Raw genomic sequence first — 8,558 nt, forward strand, 5'->3', positions numbered from 1 at the left:
GTGAAGCTGCAGTTTTTACAAAACTGCCCTCTTTACAGTCTGGCTAACATGATAGAATTTGAGGTGGGCTTGACTCTTCACTCAATAAGGCCCTATTGAATGGGAGGATAAACCCCTCTTATAGCCAAATAGGCTTGAGCGTGTCTAGTAGGTATGAAACTCTAACACTTCCCCTCACGGTCAAGCCCATATGTTGGGTCATGCCTGTTGATGGGGTAGTTGCTGGCTCTAACTCCTCACCCGCTGGTCAAGTGCTCAACTCAACTAAACCTGGGCTTTGATACCATGATAGAATTTGAGGTGGGTCTAACTCCTCACCCAATAAGGCCTTGTTGAATGGGAGGATTACCCTCTCTTATAATCAAATAGGCTTGAGTGTGCCTAGTAGGTATGAGACTCCAACAAACATCCTTCTAGCACCAAAATGTTGATGCAAAAATACACTAATTAGAGTGATCCGATCGACCTTGACAGGATCGAAATTAATGTGTGCGTGATTACGGGTAACCAGCAATGTTTAAAAGAAAAATGCAGTAAAGTAAACAGCATAATGAGTTTTTAAAGCGGTTCGGCGAGTTACACTCTTGAGCCTACGTCCATTGTTTTTATATTTGCTGTGAAAGCTTACAGTGATAATCCTAGAACAATTTGCTAACCCCTTTCTCATCGTTGATGGGGGTTTATATATAGATTTTGTATAAAGGAAAGAGCAAAAATAAAGGGATTACAATTAAGATTGAAATGCAACTTTGATATTCTTGCGATTGGGCGCTATCATCGCACCAAGATTGTCGTCGATCTGATTCCTCTCGAGATATCCGAGATCCGAAGTTATTTGTGAGTTGGTTCGCGACTAGTTTGTGCTAGCTGGGTCAAGCAACAACTTGACGAGCTTATGCTAGGTCGGATAATTGATTGAGTCGAATTGATTCTGGATCGAGGTATAACCTCGCAATGCTCCAAGCTTGATGGGAAAATCGCACACAACAATTATAATTCAGAATGTAAAAATTGAGATAAAATTTGTGTTTGCAGGTAACAGAGAAAATGTGTATAAAGAGCTAAAGCTATAGTTTATAACTTCTTATTTTTGGTTTTCTAGAAGGGGAGAATTGATGGGCGTTTGACAAATATATGAAAAAGGGGATTAAAACTCTTCAAGCTTACGTATGTGTAAACAGTAGAGAAGGAAAGCTGAACGAAAAACTGGAACAATTTCTATACACTTTAAAAGTTTTCTAACTGTGAAACGTGACCAGGAAGAACTAAACGAAAAAAAAAAATTCTATACTACTATAAAGTTTTACTAGCTGTAAGACATAGACCAGGACGAACTTAAGCAAGGACCTAGCTAGGCTGAAGAATTTTCACTGGTTTTATTGAACAAAGTAAACACGTTAGGTTCGTATATTGAACCAAACACACATCAACAATCTTAAAAAAATAAAAGAAAAAATCTACTTACACACTTGCTCCATGACTGTCAAATTCATCTCACTTGACTTCATTCTCGATCACTTTATTAGTAATGGATATTTACCAAATGAAAGAATAAATATATTTTCAAACAAACTTTCCCGTATAAAATGTGAGAGAAGTTAGTTTTAGGTGTCGATAAAATTACGTTATATTATATAGTACAGATGAAGGAGGTTTTTTTTTATTTTTTATTTGGGCATCATTTAGTGTCGTCAGTTAATATTAATAGAAAAATGTCGACATAAGAAATCATATCTTTGCTTAAGTACAATGTCAGGACAATTAATATAAACATTACATAAGTAATAATTGTTTAGAGATTACGCAACAAAAAACATATACTTTCCACATAAATAACATAAGAATTAAATCACATCAAACAAAAAGATAAAATATTTACGTGATTTGGTATAATCTGACTACATTCACAAATAAGAAAAATCCACTATAATTTCATAAACACAATATACAAGAGTACAAAACATCATAAATCCGATTCATATAATTAATAAAGCAGAAACAATCTCAGTTTCTAAAACACTCTACTCATAATATTTAATAACCTTTACATCCAATACTTGTGTTCTCACAACCATATAACCTTGAATTGGTTATCACCCTTATATTTATATGTAGTCTGTGAGATATTCTTTTTCTAATAGGATTCATATTTCAATTTCTATTAGGATTCCTAAATTCTATTCATATTTACAATTGTATTATTTGCCAAATAGTTTTCTTAAAGACATAAAATTTCACATAAGAACAAATAGGAAAACAAACCACAATATCCTAACAATAATATTACTCTTCAATTAATTTTATCTAAAAAATGAATGATAACTAACTCTATAATTAAACGCTTCCAGATTCATGAACCCACCAAATTTGATTATGAACACGATAGCATCTTATTTTCTACATAAATTGTTTAACTTAACTATACATTTTTTTTTTTTTTTAAATGGCAGCTGCAGAGTTTGGTCTTTACGCTATTCATGTAGTCGACATCGAAAGTGCTTTCATAATAAGTAGTTAACTCCATATTGATACTGCAAATTGGAATTTTCTGACCTAATTTTTCTAATATATGTACCACCACTCAAAAATTCAACGAAAGCAGGTAAGCACTACGCAAGCAAATAATAACTAAAGTTTCCAAAATATGTTATCCTCCTCCCACTACTCTTTGTTTCGTGCACGGATTTCCTTCAATGTTTTATCATTGCTTTTGGAAAACTATGTGAACACAATACTATTTTGTCGAAAAAATCTTACATGAAATATATTACAGTACAACCAACCAATGAAAGGTGATAATTTTAGTACGAGTAGAATACTTGATAAATAACCTTAAATAACCGTCTTGTAAGTTATTATGGAAGTGAATTACAAAAAGCTGACGAAAATAAAATTGTTCATAGAAGAAATAAACTTAAACATGGTGGAAACTCATATTTGTCAAACTTATGAGTTGTATGTATGCATATAATTCTGCGTGTACACTGATTGTCAGACTTGAGTCTTTGTTTGCTTCGTTTAAAGTGTGTATGCATAACAGTTTGTGTTTTACTCTCAATTCAGATATTTGCAAACTTGCATGTCTGATAAAGTAAAAAAGATATTGTTTATCTTTGTCTCTCACTTTTTAAGACATTTTTACATGTATCATAATATCCTTAAGTGGTCCTAAAGAATAAAGTTATTTTCCCGATTTGCTTTGTGGTCCAAACCAAAAAGAAAGAAAACTTTTCTTATTTAGATAAACATGTGTTAGTCTTTTGTTGGCTAACTTGGCACTATATTGTTGAGTAAGAAATCTTTCATTATATAATTCTTCTTCTTGCATGTATGAAGTAGAACCTTTTTGAATATTTTGTTTCATTGTACTCTGATTTTCTTAGAGTATTTCTTCTCTTAAGGTTCAAGGTTCATTTCCATATTTGTGTCAAAACCTCACCATATCAGACACGTTATTGATGGCTATTAGAACATGGTTCTTTTGCTAATACTGGTGCGTGGTGTTGGTGGTTGAAGCTTGGTGTTTCACAAGCTGTTTATGGGTGTGTTCCCAACGTGAAGAAGATCCAAAAGGTTGTAACATGTTAAGGATTCAAAGTGTTGTGCTAAGTGTAAAGTTGAAAAGGGAGTTCTTTTTACTATAACTTAGATCAGCTTTAAATTATATCTTGTAATATGCTTTTAACTTAGTGGATTGCTTCGATCTAAACAAGGTCTCATGGATGTAGGCTAAAAGTAGATTTAGTTGAACCATGTATGTGGCTGTGTTCTTTAATTTCTTCACTTATGTTTGATGTGTTTGAATTGGAAATGTTTAATCCACTTGTAATTATTCCGCTGCAGTTAAAATGGGTAACCACACTTTAACGTGAGTTAAATCTCCAACTCTCTTCCCAACAAACATAATTTTTTGCATTGAAAACGGTAAAAAAAATATCATTTAGGAATAGTATTTTTATCTGAGAATTTTTGTGTATCTATATAAAATGAATAATGCTACAGACACCAAATTTTTGCACCGAATTTGTTCACCGAAGGACGTGTCATCCAGTCAGACGCTACCATGTTGGAGAGAAAACACATATTCCTTAAATGAATGGTTGTCCAACAATTACAAACGCTCATTCATATTTGATGGACAGTCGTTCATTATAAATGGATGAGTATCCACAAAAAGGATAATGCACTCTCGTTTGTATTTTATGGACAGGTATCCATTGTCAATGGACGGACGTCCATCTGTTCATAATTTAAATTGTAAATTTATAAAACAACAAAAATAGACACCGTCCATCTTATATGAACAAGCATCAATATTCAATGGACGGCCTTCATTATTAGATGTAAAAAAAAATTATTCAATTTGAAGATACTGCTAGTGTCCATTTTCACACTTCACATCCTTTCTTTTAACTACACTTGGATATTATATTTTTTAATAAGAAAATAAAAGGATAATACAATACGTGTAAAGCAAATGTACTTATGTGAAAAGAAAACTTTAGAATAAAGATACTATTTCCATGCACATTTCCCATAATCAACATGAGGCAGCCATATTTTATCCACATTCAGACACAAACCGAAGAATTCTTCACTGTTTAAGACTTGAAGTTGATATTTGAAACCACATTCACATCTTTTAAATGATTTTACGGCATTCCTCTCTCTTTCACCAGCATTGAAAATGGACGCCGTCCATATAATTTAGCTGGGCGTCCATTATTCTTCTTTTATAATTTAAGTTATGGACGACAGTCTATTATATATGAATGATGATTCTATATAAGATGGACAATCGTCTATCTAATAAGAACAGTCGTCCATTGAATATGGATATCCGTCCATATAAGATAGTCATTTTTGTTGTTTTATAAATTTATAATTTAAATTATGGACGTTTGTCCATTAACAATGGACACCCGTCCATATAATATGGACTGAAGTCTATTGTCTTTTTTATAGACGCTCATCCATTCGTGATAAACGATCGTCCCTCAAATATGGATGGACGTCCGTAATTGTTGAACGGCCGTTCATTTACAAAATATGTGTTTTCTCTCCAACGTGGCAGCGTCTGACTGGATGCCACGTCCTTTGGTGAAAAAATTCGATGTCTGTAACATTATTGAAAAGTTAATATATGTGACTTAATTAAATCATGTAGCATTTCACATTCTTAAAAGTCTTCATCCCAACCCCAAAGTGTTTGTTTGGCGCTCAAGAATGTTTACTCTCTTTATTAATTTCTTGGGTTCGAACCTTGAGGTCGTCTACCATTTTTGTGACTTACATTGGAATATTAGGTTTGTAAGATATTTAATAGGTCTCGAGAATTAGTCGAGGTATACTCAAGCTGACCCGAACACAAAAAAAAAAGACTTCGTACCGACCACAATTACTAACAATATCATATATGACATATGCTATTTTTGTCAGTGAGCCTTCAACAAGCACACTGTAAAAATACAGATCAAAATCTTTTTATACTCGTCACTTTCTTTCTCTTTTTCATTTATCAAATTGATATCTTCATTAACTTTCACATCAAACTCTTTACTAAAACTCTCATCTTCCTCCTTCCGTGCTTTCTCTGTGCATATTGCAAAAACGATTCTCAAATCTCTCAATTGCCTCAACTACCACTAATACCAGATATCTCATCCTTCTTAGACCAAGGACTCGCCCTTATTTACCCCATTATACAAACCTTCAAGAACACTATCACATCTGATCCCTTTAACATCACCTTGCACTTGGGTTGGATCTGATATATGCAACTACACAGGCTTTCACTGTGATCACCCACCGTACAATAAATCTGCAACAGCCCTTGCCTCCATCGACCTCAGCGGCTTCGGCCTGGAAGCCCCAACTCTTGAGGGCTTCATCGATTAACTTCCCGATCTTGCTCTCTTTCATGCCAATTCCAATAAATTTTCTGGCGCCTTACCAGCAAAACTCTCAACACTCCCAATTTTATACGAGCTAGACATAAGTTACAACAAATTTTCCGGCTCTTTTCCTCGGGAAATTCTTCAGATGAGTGGCCTATCGTTTTTAGATATTGGATATAATTTCTTTTCGGGCTCTGTTCCTCTCCAAATTTTCTTGTTAAACCAGGACATACTCTTCCTGAATAACGATAATTTCATTCGAACTCTCCCGGATACTCTCGGTTCTACACCGTCACGTTATCTCACCTTAGCTAACAGAAAATTCACCGGTCCGATACCGAGGAGCATCGGCAACGCTTCTTCAACGTTAAGGAAGTTTTATTCATGAATAATTTACTAACAGGCTGTCTCCCATATGAACTAGGGTTTCTGAAAAAAGCTTCGGTTATTGATGCTACTAACAATTTTTTAACCGGTCCATTACCATTATTGCTGGGTTGCTTGGAGAAGATAGAGTAGCTCAAATTTGCTGGAAACATGCTGTACGGACATGTTCCCAAGTGTTGTGTACACTGGGAAATTTGGTGAATTTATCTTCGTCTAATAATTATTTCACTGAAGTCGGGACATTGTGTATGAAGCTGATTGAGAATGGGGTTCTTGACGTGAGAAGAAATTGTATTCGTAATCTTCCTGATCAAAGATCAGGTCCGGAGTGTGCATTGCTCTACATGCGCCCTAGAATTTGCCCACGCCCCTCAACGTTTAATATAATTCCTTGCAATGTTACACTAATGAATAATTCAGTCGCTTATAGTAGTCTTGTGAGATACAGATTACCTTGAAGTTCTTTCTGTTGGATTATAATTCTAACCATTAATGTAGTAATAGGAAGACTTCTAAAAAAAAAAAAAAACACTTACAAACATGTCGCTCGTTTCCTTTTATTTCTCTAGTCTTACTTCACATCCTGATAACTGGAAATTAAGTTTCCAAGAGAACCCTAACATAAGTTTGCAGCTCTGCAAATATGTTTAGATGATCAAATGGCGGGAGAACGGAAATATATTATGTAAATTAATCCAATTTAATAATCCAAAGATTACAAACATGGTTGAAAAATCAAGTTAATTTGCCGCAATTGGTCGAGCAAAGTCCACCACATATTAAAAACGCAGCTGATGTGAGTGAAGTAATATGGACCAACAGGGAGGAAACTTTTGTCAATCAACCGATGATCGTGGAAGGAAAATGTGTATTATCCAGTTTGGCCTTCAACAAAGATCATCAATATTGCCTGCTTTTATGTTTGAAGTGATCTAGAATTGAAAGGAGTGTGGTATAGGATCGTTGCGGATTAGAATCAGCTTGCTTGCTTCTAATTAGTTGTTGCTTCGTGGCCAATTTTATTTGTCTTCTAGCTTTTATAGGGTGGGGTTTGGTTTAAGCTTCATCTTTATTGGGCTCCCACGTCTTTCTACGCCTGCTCGCTTCAAAGTATAAGACTAAACATCTGGGCCTCAACAAAAGAGACATTTTGGGAACAGAGTTTTAGACTAAATAAATTGCAAAATTGTTTATTTATTATCAAAGTCATCTTGATTGAATATGTTATACCCGGGAGAACAAAGGGCTGACGTGGGAAGAGTCACGTTACGGGTGACCTGCTCCCGTCAGGGCAACATGCACACGTCAGATCTGCAAGGTAATGTGGAGCTCACACGCGTCCATTCCTCTGCAGCAAGTCGTGCGAAATCAGCTTGGAAAAAGGAAAATGGGACATAAAGCCGGATTACATCCTGACAATCACACCAACCCATGGATTTAATGATGATTACACGCCTCGATTTGTTATAAAATGAAGAAGACCCCTCCATTAAGGGGATTCGGCCATTNCATGTATAACTAAATATAGTGACTAAAATGTTTTATGACAAAATATGTTTGTCACAATAAACAATTTACCTAGGTGCCAAAATTTGGCGCCAAAAATTTGTGACGAAATATTATGATAAAATTGTTTTTCTTCAATATATTTCTTATGAATTTCTTTATTGTGATAAAATATTATGATACTATTTGTTTTAGTCACTATATATTCCTTTTGTCATACTTAATGTGACGTTTTTTTATTTTTTCATAATACATATATTACTTGTGACAAAATAGCTTTTGACAAAATTAATTTTGTCACAATATAATATATTTCTTGTAGTGTGTGAACTGTCTCAATGAGCTCCCCATTCAAAAATGCATTATTAATATCCACTTGTTGGATGTCCCACCCGTAGCTAACTGCAAGGTTCAAGATAACTCTAATTGTTGGAGATTTTACCACAGGACTAAAAGTCTTTAGATAATCAATCCCAGGAGTCTACTGAAATCCTTTCGCCACTAACCTTGCTTTAAGCTGTTGAATGGAATCATCAGGATTGGTTTTAACTTTGAACACCCACTTACAACCCACTGGATGCATATCAGAAGTAACGGGAACTAACTCCCAAGTTTGATTAGACTGCAGTGCATCAAATTCAGCCTGCATGGCTGCCTTCCATGAAGAATGAGAGAGAGCCTCGGATACAGTAACTGGTTCTGTAACATTACAAGATGAAGTGGACACAAGAGCAGTTTGGAGAGATTTTGTCTTGGATCTGGTTTGCA

At 34.8% G+C, this 8,558-nt stretch overlaps 1 pseudogene; it reads left to right on the top strand.

The window, feature by feature from the left end:
• The first annotated feature begins 5,423 nt into the window (after positions 1-5,423).
• LOC116124422 lies at positions 5,424-6,742 on the top strand (annotated as a pseudogene).
• Positions 6,743-8,558: the final 1,816 nt, after the last annotated feature.

The sequence above is a fragment of the Pistacia vera genome, unplaced genomic scaffold, assembly GCF_008641045.1.
Source record: "Pistacia vera cultivar Batoury unplaced genomic scaffold, PisVer_v2 Contig152, whole genome shotgun sequence".
NCBI classification, from domain to species: Eukaryota; Viridiplantae; Streptophyta; class Magnoliopsida; order Sapindales; family Anacardiaceae; genus Pistacia; species Pistacia vera.